This window comes from Mus caroli, unplaced genomic scaffold (genome assembly GCF_978045245.1).
Source record: "Mus caroli unplaced genomic scaffold, Mus_caroli_1 scaffold_2, whole genome shotgun sequence".
NCBI classification, from domain to species: domain Eukaryota; kingdom Metazoa; phylum Chordata; class Mammalia; order Rodentia; family Muridae; genus Mus; species Mus caroli.
In genome coordinates, this window is record NW_028227257.1 from 114,801,899 (window position 1) to 114,816,198 (window position 14,300).

At 38.0% G+C, this 14,300-nt stretch overlaps 1 protein-coding gene across 1 annotated transcript in view; it reads right to left on the minus strand.

Moving 5' to 3' along the window:
- Nucleotides 1-14,300, minus strand: part of Csrnp3 (cysteine and serine rich nuclear protein 3) — a 184,101-nt gene that overhangs the window by 137,198 nt on the left and 32,603 nt on the right. The gene's annotated exons all lie outside the window — the stretch shown is intronic.

Consider the following 14,300-nt stretch of genomic DNA (forward strand, 5'->3'; position numbering starts at 1 on the left):
CATATAACCTGAAGTTGAAACCTTGATGGTTTTTTTTCTTATCTCTAGTGTTAAGCTAAGAAAATCATTTCAAAGTAGAACTCGGGATCCGTGGATAATTGAACCTCTAATTTTGCATGCAAATTTCAAGTGTATTTTTCTGACAAAACTAGTCACAGTTTCATGGGAAACAGAAATCTTCAAACCTTAGCCATACCAGTGATGTCTGGACGGGCTAGATATAGCATTAAATCTACTGTAAGCATATATCATTCTGTCAGCTTCACATATGGATTTTATAACCATGGTCATGGCGCACTTAATTCAGAGCCTTTCATCTAGCGCTGTTCAGTATATGCTTGCTGTTGATAATGGTGACAGTGGTCCCAGCCATGGTCTCATTTTCCAGACAAGTATTCCTTCTTCATTTTCAGGTCCCTCTCTAGGCCAGCAAGGTTTTATTTTCTCTCAATGTGGCAATAAACCTGTCACTGTGATCAGACTGGGCATAAAAACAGCCAAGGTTAGCAATTCCCTTCTCCACACTCGCTTCCTTGCATGCAGGCTTGCCTCATTCTTGATCTTGTCCAGGATGACAGGAAGGACTCTTTGTATATCATCTGTCCATTTGGGGACCAAATGGTTTACAAGGACAGGACATCAAAACTGTGCCAAACAAAAATCATTTTGCATCCCATGTCTACTTCGTGATTAAGGTTAAAATGGCAGGGTTTCCTTCTCGGCAGCAGGAGGAATATGCTTTTTGTTTTCCTTCCAAAATAAGTAATTATGAAATTTTAAATTTTGGGCCAAAAGAACAGCTTGCTACAGAATTTTGACTATGTCCCTGATCTTCAGGACACAACCTTTCCACAGGATAAAAAGGTTCAGGCAAAATATTTTCATTTAAGTCAGAGTACAAATAGCAACCAAATGCTGATAAATACATTCTGAGTAATTATAACTTCATCTGTAATAGGCACCATAAGTTTTACTGTGTCAGTCAAGTCTTATACCTCAAAACAAGCATTGATTTCTTAACTAGTAACACTGAGTATAATGCTTCAGTGTTTTAGATGCCTGTATAAAGGTTTTTTTATTGTATGGTATGTGTAATTTCACTAAAAATTTAAATGTTGTGAAAATATAGGTTTAGGATGCCAGAAACCTAGCATAGTCTCCACATAGACTAATACACAAAAGAATTATTTTAATGAAATTACTATTCTTAGAACTACAAAATATTTCATAGCCTTTAAAAATTTACTGCTCTTTTTTCTAAATATTAGAAATACGTTATATATTTTATTAAGTATATATGTATACTTTATTAATAACTGCATTATTAATTGCATTATTAATGATTAACAGCACATTATTATTAATTATGTTGCATTATTGAATATATATACATTTAATAAATATATACATGTATTATTACTCTACTATGTAGGCTGATATAATTGACTGGCAAATTTAGAAGGTTTTACATTTTCACTCATGTGAACAGCGTGTCCATGAACATCTTTCATATATCCACATGAGTGTATCTGTGCATCAGTTAGATGATGGAAGATGCGAAGTAATTAACGTTTTGAAACATGTTTCTCAGAACTATTGTACAGCATTTGCTGCAGCTAGAGGGGTGGCTTAGCTAGGAACAGCATTCACTATACAAGCATGAGGACCTGAATTTAAATCCAAGAACCCCTGTGCAAAGCTGGATATGACCTCCTGCTCCTGGAACCCCAGCAGTGTGTGCGTATAAGTGGGAGGATCATGGGCTTGCTGGCCACCAGCTTAGCTCCAGATGTAGCAGGGAACCCTGGTACAAAGGAGAAAAGCAAAGCATGAGAGAGAGAGCTGACTGTCCTACTCTGTCATCCCATGGGCACCTGGGCACGAGCACCTGCCCACATATTCCCATACAACACACATGCGCACGTACATGAAAGCACATGCAGGCACACTAAATACTCACAAGAAAGTTTGCACACCCATCTCTAGTGGGTAAAAGAACTCAGGCATCCCAGTTTACCACATTTTGTAAGTCTTATCTTAGCAACTTTTTAAATCAGAGATTACAAATTCAGGGACCATTTAGGCCACATTATAGACAATCTATACGGGGATTAGCGCAGAGTATGACGGTGGGGAATGGTAGGTATTCAGCAAATCTAATGTGAGACCATGACAATAACTAAACAGTACATGACTTCATTTTCTGAGCTGAGGCTTCCAGTTATAAGTTCTGCTTTCCATGCAATATATGCAGTTTCCAGATGTCGTTGTTGTTGATGATGATGTTGCTTTTGTTGTTGTTGTTGTATTCAGAAATGCTGGGGATGAAAGCCAGGTCCCCAGACAAGCTAGGCAAGTGTTATACCACTGTACACTTCCCCAGACCCTAGTTTCAGTATGACCAAGCTCAGCAGTCTATTAGAGAAAGCAGGAAAAGTTTTGATGAGATAGAAAATTTTAATAATATATGTTAGAATTACTATATTTCCTTTACTTCTCTTGTACAAAGTACAGCTCTAAGCTCACCCTCTTTTATATAAAGTTTATTGTACATTCATTTTATAAACACCAAAAATAATATGCATTTAAAACAGTAGTATGTCTTATACTTTTTTTATAGTCATAAATATAACTCTTTTAAAACTTTAATATTAACACATATAAATTATGCAACTGAACAGGATTTGGATGGGCAGTTCCATATGTACATACATCCTATATTGATCTTGTCTAGCTCTCATCAACTTGATGTGAAGATTTCAATTTAAATACATTATTTTAATGGCCTTATTATTAACATTGAGTGATAGAGGATGTAAAATATGTATATTCTACTTGTTCTCCCCACCAAGCAAAAATATCTAGTCAAGACTTATATTTACTGTACAAAATCTTCCCTAATAAGGAGAGAGAAATTCATTCTTTTAGGTTTGCAAAAAGAAAAAATTAGAGAAGAAAAATTTCTGTGTTCGTCTGACAGCAGTGGCTATCTTACAGTCTGTGAGAAAGGATGAAGGCCATGGGGAAAATTGAAAATTGCTTCTGCTCTCGTTTTTGAGTACCCTGCCTCCCCACATTAATAAACCCCTGGAAGCCTTAGCACAGACGTAGAATATGAGCCTAAAGTGGCTGGGCCTCTCTCAGAACCTTGATGTCCATTTTCATCCCATGAGGACATCAAAGCAGTAGAGTTTCTCATGTATTTGAGGGTGGGTGTGGCAACAATTATGAAAGAGATCATGCATCTGAGTATACCAAGATATCCTTTATAGGGGGAGGGTATGGGGGACTTTTGGGATAGCATTTGAAGTGTAAATGAAGAAAATACCTAATTAAAAAAAAGGTATCCTTTTTTTCTTTTCTCAATTTTATGTGTATTAACTCTTGCATGTGTGCATGTGTACCATGTGTGTGCCTGGTACTCTTGGAGACTGGGCATGAATCTTGGTCCTCTGCATGAACACTGAGTACTCTCAACCACTAAGCCATCTCTCCAGCTCTCTGCTAAATTACTTTAATCACACTTGAGTATTGATAGCTGTTATACATGCTACTTTGAAATTGGACTATCTCAAAATAAAACACCTGCACAGTACTATTGTATTTAACAGAAATGATTTTATGACACTGATAGTAATCACACTATTGAAAAAATGAAATGCCTATATATATAACAGGATATTATCCCTTTAAAAAAGCACCTTAGTGGTGAGGAACTCCAAGGTACAGAGATTATTTTTGAGGTGTTTTAAAATAAAGTTCTACTTACTGAAAACATCTTAATTGAAATACTCTTAAGAGGGGCTGGAGAAATGGCTCAGTGGTTAAGAGCACTGACTGGTCTACCAGAGGTCCTGAGTTCAATTTCCAGTAACCACATGGTGGCTCACAACCATCTGTAATGGGATCCAATGCCCTCTTCTGGTGTGTCAGAAGAGAGTAACAGTGTACTTACATCCAATAAATAAATAAATATTAAAAATATTTTAATAAGAGATTTCTCACTATATACCCAGTTTTTTGCCTCTTAGAGGTTATTAATGGCTAATGTAAAAATAACATTTGTTCAGAGAATACATGTGTTAGAGTAAGACAGAACTGGCTAAGAGTAATACTAATTTTATTTTATCTTGATGTTAAATATCTAAATAAACTACTGGGTTGGATTCTTCACTCTTAAAATTAAAGAGAAAACATACAAACATGGTTCTAACATATTAGTCAAGGAAAAAAATCCAAGAAAGAGTTAAAATCCATCAGATTCATACATTCTTTTAAAAAAACCTAAGTCATTTCCAATCAACCATTTCATATTATATTAAGGTAGGAGATTTGAATTTACCTCCTAAAAACTAACATCAAGATATGACTATTATAGATATTTTATTCTTTAAAGGGATAACAAAAAAGTTCAACATAAGTGCTAATCAAAGATATAGTGTGTAGTTGTAATGTGAGCATATAAAACATTCTTACTTTCTATAGATTCTCATGAATTTATCTTGTCAGCATGGCTTATGATATGACTGTAATAAAAATGAAGAAATGTTAATAATAAGGCTATTAAAACAATGTATTTAAATTTGTTATCCTTTTGTGTATTCATTTTTCCCTTACTCAAACATTAAGATGACTTTTCTTTATATTTCTCATGCATTTCTTGTCTGTAAGTATAGATACCTGAAACGATAATGTTGTGTAAATTGGCATCAGTCACTAGATAACGCACCAAATTATTTGAATGAAGCTACCTCTTTTTAAGCTTGTGACCTTCTCTTTAGATTATTTATTTGTTGACTGACAAGTGTTACTTAACTTTTAAACACGTTTTCATAAACTACCCACAAATTCCTCGTTCATTCCTCGGGTATTCTCATCCAAGTCGGTTTATTTTAGAGAACTACCTTACTAGCTATGAATGGATATGTGGTACCCATTAAATTCCTTCCTAGTCTTTCCTCTTGGATCTCTCCATCATCTCTATTAAGACAGAACATTCTCATCTTCATTTTTAATACATTCATATCATAAGCCCTGCTGACAAGATAGATTCATGAGAATCTATAGAAAGTAAGAATGTTTTCTATGCTCGCATGACAACTACACAATATGTCTTTGATTAGCACTTATATTGAACTTTTTTGATTTTTTAGTTTATTTTTTCTTTCTTCTTTTTTTTTTCATTTTTGTTTTGTATTGTTTTGTTCGGTTTGGTGTTGTTGTTTTGAGACAGGGTTGTATCTGGCCTTTTGCTCTGGCCATCCTGGAACTTGGTCTGTAGAACAGGCTGGGCTCTAATTCAGAGATTGCCCTGCCTCTGCCTCCTGAGTGCTAAGATTAAAGGTGTGCACCACCATTGCCCTGTCAAACTCTATGTGTAATAGTAACTTCTCATTCCTGAGAGATTTAAAATTAATGACCATTTAATTTGACAGTTTGGGTTCAAAGCCAATATCATTAAAGTTTATGAAAAGCTTATAAAAGACATTGTCAATTATCTTCATAAGATTTAGTATGATACTTAATGGCTGTACTTTAACAATATTAGTTATTTTATCTTATACACGAAATGAGGACTTTCTCAAATGATCATTTCCTAGTTGAATATGTCAATCAAAATTTTACAAGATAGTTTTAATAGACATCAACAAGGTGACTGCAAATGCACAAGGCAAGGCAAAAATACAAAAGAATACAAAAGCTATCTATATTAAATGAAGAGATTTTATGCTGTCTGAAGATTTATTTGAAAAAATTTGCAACCAGGTAGCTTAATAATGAGGACAGGGGAAAAACAAAGAAGCTAGAAACACATCCAAATGTATATTATTAACTAAATTTTGGCAAAAATGAAAAAGAAATTTAATGAAGAAAGGATAATTCTTTTCACAAATGACAGAATATTTGAATATTTTCCCATAAGGCATTAAATTTCAAATTTTAGAATTATACAGAAAAAAAAACCCTCTCAAAATAGATCCACATTTAAGAGCAAACCAAAATTTAGAGAAGAAATACACTGGAAAATATTTGCAACTTTGACTTACTGAAAAGCTTGTAGCTAGTGTAGCATAACTTCCTCTAGCATATCCCCACCTCCTAAAGATTCCACAGCCTTTCAAAACACTGCTCCCACATCAAATGATTGACACAAACAGCCCGTAGATAACATTTCCATTTCAAATCATACTAAGTCTGCATAAAGATAACTTTTTGAAATTTATGTTTATAGCAACTTCATTTGGAGCTCCCAAAACTAAATGATCCAAATATTCCTTAGTGGGGAAAAGTGTAAAGAAACTGTGGTGTGTTTATAAAGTCGACTATGATAGCAAAAATAGGTGATACTCGTGACACATAGAATAGCATTAATGAGTCTCTGAACATCATGTTAATGAAGGGACAAGAGCGAAAGGCTATATAGTCTTTCTTTCATGAGTTTTAACCAGGTTCTGGAAAGGGGAAAACTACCACTCCCTAGATTGAATTAGTTGCCTAGGATTAAGGTTGGAAAAAGTTGTCAAGGGGCAGCTCAAAAATAACTGTTTTACAGTTTTAATTTTTGAACAATTCATCATGATTTATAGCAAAGACAGATGGCTTATGCAATCATCACATCAAATAGAATGGGAACCAAGAGAGAATTTTATTGGTTTTAAATTTTAAGACAAATGGCAGACTCCATTTCTCCTTTGTTTTCTTCTACTGCTTAAATATTTTGCCGGGAAAAATTTATATGAATACTTGTAAGCTGTATGGATTTACTGAATATTCCAATAACATTTTAAAATAATTGCCTGGTACTATAAGCCTGTCTGACAACCCAGGTATGGGGAGGTAGTAGACCCATACGGGGAACATATTTCTGATAATTAAGTTAAAATAGGAGCAAACTGACCTCTAAACACCTCTGCTTACATCCATAGACAAAAATAGCCCCTAGCCTTCATCAGAGAAGCCCCTTCTTACAATGAGAAGTAGTGAATACAGAGACTTATGGGTAACTCTAAGTGAGAGATGTAGGCAACACCCTAACCAAGATCTCTTTTACTACCCCTCTAAGGTTCAGGGGATTTTGCAGAAGTGGGAGCAGGTATGATGTAGGAGCTGAAAGACAGGTTGAAGGGCTATGACTCTTATTCCCTAGATTTGACAGAACTGCTATGGTCATTAACCCCCATTACCTGCACTGGGCCAATGCAAGACTAGCTCTATCAACAATCAATCAAGGAAGGGGAGTGTACCAGCTGGTTTTGTGTCAACACTAGGTCAAGTCAACAAGAGAGGAAGCAGACTCGGTTGAGGAAATGCCTCCCATGAGATCCAGCTATAAGGCCCTTTCGCAATTAATGATCAATGGTGAGGGCCCAGCCCATTGTGGGTGTTGCCATCCCTGGGTTCTATAAAAATGCAGACTGTGTAAGACGGGGGAAGCAAGCTAGTAAACTCTACCCTTCCGTGGTTCCTGCATCAGCGTCGGCCTCCAGGTCCCTGCCTTGTTTGCATTCCTATCCTGACTCCCTCAACGCTGAACACCAATCTAGAAGTGTAAACCAAATAAACCTCTCCTCCCCAACTTGCTTTTTGATCATGGTGCTTTGCCCTAGCAATAGAAACCCTAATTAATGTCTTTATCAAACATTAATTCATTATGAATATTTGCATCATTAACAAATTTGAAAACCCTCTTCAATGACTTACAATTATCTTCTTGTTGCATTTTATGATTGGCTATTTACAAACATGAGAGAGAGACAGAGAGTGAAATTGAGAGACGATTTGGGGTCCTATTGTACTCCCTTGCTAGGTGATGCATTGGACACTGATTGTCATCCTGCAGGTACATCCGTCCATTGTAATTCTGCAACTTTACTGAAGAAGATGGGGGTCTCTGTGAAGTAATAGTCAAGAATGGCTTAGCTCGCCGGGCTTGGTGGCGCACGCCTTTAATCCCAGCACTCGGGAGGCAGAGGCAGGCGGATTTCTGAGTTCGAGGCCAGCCTGGTCTACAAAGTGAGTGCCAGGACAGCCAGGGCTACACAGAGAAACCCTGTCTCGAAAAACCAAAAAAAAAAAAAAAAAAAAAAAAAAGAATGGCTTAGCTCAGTCAAGCAGCATGTGGGGTCTGAGGAACAATCTCCCAGGAGCACGGTCATTCAAAGCAGGAGTAAATACTAAGTATTTTGGAGGATGTGGTTTTGATCCATCTTCTAGTGTTTATTGTTTTCAGTTAGCTAATTAGGCTCAAAAATTTGACCTGTAGCTATCTACTAGTGTTTGGGTTTGTGATTCAAAACTTTCTCAAAGAAAAATGACAAACGGGAAGCTAGGATACAGACCTCTTACAAAAAGATCCATAAGAAGTATGAGAAAGAGAAGAAGAGAAAAAAAAAAAAACAGCCTAGAGAATGAAAGAAAAATGTAGTTAACACTGTCAAATGCCTCTGAGAAAGCTGGGCAAGATAAAGGATGCAGGTCAGATGGGCCTTTAGAGAGCATGCTCTGTTAAAAGGGGTTAGATATCAGATGGCCTCCTGCCGGGGACTGGGTGACTCTCAGAGATGAGGGGATGAATGGAGACCTCTGCTTGTGAGTTTCAGAGTGTTAGAAAGGAGAGAGATTGAATCTCCTGGCGGTGAGGGAGAGAGTGATCAGTTTGTTTGTGTTTGGATAGAAGTCTACAGAGCAGAGTAGGCAGAAAGAGACAGAATCAGCAATGAAGACAAGGTTGAAGCTAAAGGACAAACAGCAGATAATAGATGCCAAAAGGTCTCAGCCTGGGGAAAAGGGATAAAGTCAAACACAGGGCCTGCCTGAATAGCAGGAAAAACTGATCCTGCTTTGAGATTGGAGGAAAATAAGACTGTTTATAGAGAAGAAATTGCAAGGATTCACAAGTCGTTTCCACACAATGACCTCAATTTTCTCGTTAAAATAGTAGGTGCCCTGAGAGTGAAGGGGGGAGATCTGTAACTTGAGTAGGGTGACAATCCTGGCAGTGTCTGGCTGCAGTCAGCAGGGAAGTATTACTGGATACCACTCAGTGACTAAAGTCAGATTAGAAGGAAGAGTCAGCATGGTGGTATGGTTTGATCCTGTGGCTCTTTCGAGAGGGTGAAAGGGTAGAGCAGAGTCATGGAGTGTGGCTTCAAGGTCATATGTCCTGTGTAAGAAGAACAAGTGAGAGAACAATGGAGAGCAAGCAGTTAGTGTACATGCCAAGTCCCAACCTGCCTGAGAGAGAATATGGGAAGACCAAAGGCATCAGATGTTCACTACGTCTATAAAAAAAAAATGTATGTTCATACTTACTATTTTATAGTACACATTATAAATACAAAATTAGGAAAAAACTTAAAAATTCAAGTGGTCAAACACAGTATTGTTCACTTAAACAGAAGCCAGGCATTTTAACTGAGGTAATACTTTAGAGGCAGCGAGAGCTTTTCTGGTTGATGTAGATACATCTTTGGGGTCCTAGATTTGAAGTCAAGCCTGGTTGGTGATTTTCAGATATGGGTTATTTTGGTTCAGTGAGGCAATGGCCATTGTTCAAAAACATTGTACAGTGGAGTCCTAGTGTCGGGTGGTAGGAAGTGATGTTAAACATCCCATAATGCACAGAGTCCTATCAACGGTGGTCACGGTGGCGAGATCAAGAGCCATAGATTACGTCAAATCTGTATCAGAGTCACAGAAGTATAAGAAATCATTTGGATAATCGCAGAGAACAGATATGAATAGAGAAGAGAAAGAGAGCGAGGAGCAGGAACACACCGCTGACACCAGATTGAGCTGTTTGCATGCAGGGCTGGTTTGTGAGAGGAAGCACGAGTCTCCAGGGAGTTACATACATCCTACATGTTTGAAAAAAAGAGTTCCTTGGATAGCAAGCATATTTGTCAAGTGTACTTTGGGGAAGATGAAATCAAATGAATTGAAGTGAACCCATTTGCTTTGGCAAAGACATGTCCTAGGTATGCTTGAATAAATGAATGTGGGGAAAAGGTCCCCTTTGGTTTGAAATAAATCTATGGTCTCTGATATTGCACAAGAAACCTTTGGTTTCTTTCTAAGGTTCTAACAGTTCTCTGTCTTGCACAGTATCTCCTTTCTTTTACTTTTGGCTTTCTCAACACAGATAGACGTGGCCTTGGTGGTCAGCTAGAGCCAGCCGTTAGTTCTCCCTATATCGTGGAATAAACACTATCTGCTACAGTTTAATTCAGACAGAAACCAAACAAACTTCACCTCACTCTGCTGCCATCCTTTCCCTACTGGCATGCTGGGGGCTCTGTTTCCTCCATTGATATGCTAGGACCGCCAGTATACGAATATTTAGAAAGACTATGGGAATTGTACTAAGAGGTTTGGCTCTTTGCTTATTGTTAGCACTGTTGTTGTTTCCATTATTCTGACGCAAACTCCCTCTGTACAGTAGCCCACTCAGGATGGCCTAGAATTCACTAATAGGTGAGGATATCCAGGAACTTGTGCTGCCTGTGACTTTATCACCAGCCTGGCCTTCCAGCCTTTGCAGAGTCCACTCTCTGCATTTACTAGCCTTCCATGAGAAGCAAGTGGACCAAAAGTGTGTCACACCGGGCACAGTCTTGGGAATTTGTAATCCCTCTCTGCTTTATTTATTTGAGTAGCTATATGGCCATATTGACTTGAAATGAAGTAAAATTGGCATAATTTTTCTACATATAAAAAAAATGCTAAGCTTTTCCTTTGTGTCTAGTTTAGTTCAGTCTGAACAACGTTGGGGATGTCAATAGCTAAGATAGGATATGAAAAATGGGAAGGAACACCTGGGTCTTACACATCTCCACACTCACGTAGGAAAATCCCAACCAGATTATCATGAAGGAGAACCTGGCAACTTAATTGGTGGTAGCCAGAAATGGTCATTTATGCCAAGTCAAATAGTTATTAGCTTTACATTTTTAATAACTGAACAGGTAAATCTGAATTCAATTGCATTTTATTACAGATAATGAAATGTTAAAATATAGGTACAGAGTATGTTATCCTTTTAAAAATAATATAATATTCTCCTTGCAAAATTGAGGAAGATATGTATGTGGGTCACATGAACAAATTCATCTCATCGGGTAATATTTTAAGAATTTACTAGCAAGTGCTGAAACTTATCACAATTGTTCTATGTGAACAGGAGGAGAATCATATCTGTCTCTTGTGTAAATTGGGCAGTGCTAAGTTGCTGGGGCTTCCTAAAGATTCCCACCTGAACTTTTACCCCGAATCCTTCCTTAATTTCTCTTGGTAACATTCATACCGTCAAACATAACACAGAACTACATCACTTCTTACCTTATCTGCCACTAGCATGTCATTTCTACAGTGTTGAGCATATTGGTATGTGTTGTCCACTGTTCTTTCTCCACTTGCAGGCACAAACACAATTGTTATATTGATGAATTAGACTAATTTGTTAATGATGGACCTAAGTGTGGGGTGTTTTTATTGATCTTTTAAATTTCCGTTTTGTTTGTTCGTTGAGACTGGGTCTCTCTGGTGTTCTGGCTGACCTGGAACTTTAGGTGTAGACCACATTGATCCCAAATTTACAGAGACCCACGTGCATCTGCCTCCGCATGCTAGGTTACAGACTTTGAAGGCACAAGCACACCAAGCACACCGGGGACTCCCTTCAGCTTTGCAAAATGTAACGTTTTCAGTTATTCCATTGCTTTAGTGTTAAAACAAACAAACAAAACCTTTCCTTGAGAAACTCCAGTGCATGCTTTGAGTGCACTACCCACTCATTTGGGATCTGTATAAGATCCCTCAGGAGCTCTTAACACCCCACACCAGGGAACCTCGTTAGCCCTTCTCAGTCACTGGGAAATGATCTGAGTCTCTAGTGAGGGAAATAAAGTTGACGCAAATAAGGTAACTGAGGGAGGTGGTGGGGCCACCTCTGTTACATTCAGATATGTTTGCATAACTATTTTCCACAGCACTCAATTTGTAATTGCACCGAAGTGCCTTCTCTTCCTCAAAATCTCTGAATTCTTATATTTGCTCTGCTTAAAGAGCTACTTTCATCTTGTAAAACAATCCCATGAGTATAGACTGAAATAGACCATGGTTCTCATTGGTACAAAAACCTGGGAGTTTGGGGCTAATGAAGATATGATGTCAAACATGAGTAATCTCCAGATAGTTCCCAATTGGCTTTAGATTTCATTACATACTCTCTTATAATCTAGCTTTTCTTTTAAATCATGTATTAAATTCATAATGAAATTAGCCCAGGGTAATGTATTCATTGGTGATGACCACTGACAACAGAGACCATATCCCACACATTTTCAAATAACTAAAGATTTAATTCATTGATTTGCATATGGTAAATCCTAAGTAAACGAATTAACTTTTAGATGAACAAGAAAAATCAGACAGCAGACAAGCTTGAGCAAATGAAAATAAAAACCTTTTTACTTAAGTACTTTTTACTTAAAATTACAGTCTATGAAAATTGGCCTCACAATCTCAACAAGGAAGAAATTGCCTACTGTGTAAGAGCTTGTTTCCTTTACAAGTCTTATGTGGTAGAAATGATACCCAAGATACTCTGTAGCATTCAAAGGAATCACCATTTTATAGATGTCAAATTTTTCTAACAAAATAAATATTTTTATTAGATTTTTCTTTATTTACATTTCAAATTTTATACCCTTTCCTAGTTTCCCCTCTGAAATCCCCTATCCTATCCCCCCTCCCGCTGCTCACTAACCCACCACTCCCACTCCCCTGTCCTGGCATTCCCCTACACTGGGGCATTAAGCCTTCACAAGGTCAATAACCTCTCCTCTCATTGATATCCCACAAGACCATCCTCTGCTACATATGTGGCTGAGGCCTTGAGTCCCTCCTTTGTATACTCTTTGGTTAGTGGTTTAGTCCCTGGGAGCTCTGGGGGTAATGGTTAGTTCATATTGTTGTTCCTCCTATGGGGCTGCAAACACCTTTAGCTCCTTGGGACCTTTCTCTAGATCCTCCATTGGGAACCCAGTGCTCAGTCCAATGGATGGCTGTGAGCCTCCACTTCTGTATTTGTCAGGCACTGGCAGAACCTCTCAGGAGACAGCTATATCAGGCTCCAGTCAGTAAGCAACTGATGTCTTGTTGGCATCCACGATAGTGTCTGTGTTTGGTAACTGTATACGGGATGGATCCCCAGGTGGGACAGTCACCTTTCCTTCAGTTTCTGCTCCAAACTTTGTCTCTGTATCTCCTCTCCTGGGTATAGACTTTTTTTTTTAAAGGCAGAGAATGAATTCACTATATAGATAACACATACACATGCATACACACACATACACACACACACATACATGTGCACACATACACGCATGTATTCACACATGAGCTTACACACATCAATATACACATGCACACACACACACACTGCTTTGAGACTGTCATACAACGTATCTTGATCACATTTATCACCAGCTCCTCCTCACGATCCCTCCCTCTACTGCCTCTATAATGCCTCTTCCACCTTTTTTCTTTTATTCAGAAGTCTGTCTCACAGGAGATGCTTGGTTCTCTCACTTTTACAATCTTTCCACCTTCTCTCTTATAAAGTTCTCTGAACCTGAAGTGCAGGGTTTGTGAAACTAGCTCTCACTATATGACTCTGGTTAGCCTGGCATGGGTATGCACAGCAGGCTGGACTCACGGAGAGCCACCGGCCTCTGCTTCCCAAGTTCTTGGATTGAATGCACACCGTTGCCGTGCCTAGCTATCAATCTAATTCTATAACACATAAGAAGTAAACTGTATAGACATGCCTCGTATTCATTTTCATGCAGTTGGTGCTATCTTCTAAACACGAGAGCAACTGTACGTAGGAATATTCTCTAGTAAAATATTTTTTTAAAAAAATATCACCCCTAATGGAACTAAATACTACAATTCTGGTATGTATAAACTCTCAAGAATCCTAAAGATGTTTAAAATATATACTTTAGGAGCTGGAGAGATGGCCCAGTGGTTAAGAGCATTGGCTGTTTTTCCAGAGGACCCAGGTTCAATACCCAGAACCCACAAGGCAGCTCATATCTGAATACAGTTCCAGGGTTTCTGACACCCTCACAAAGACATTTTTCAAGCAAACCCCCAAATGTACATAAAATAAAAAGATTTATATGCATTTTAAATAAGAACGTTTTGCTTTCCCAGTTACACTTTAGCAATCATAACCTCGGACAATGACATAGTTCCATGCTGTGTTTGAAAGCGCGAGGATAGGAGTGGTGACA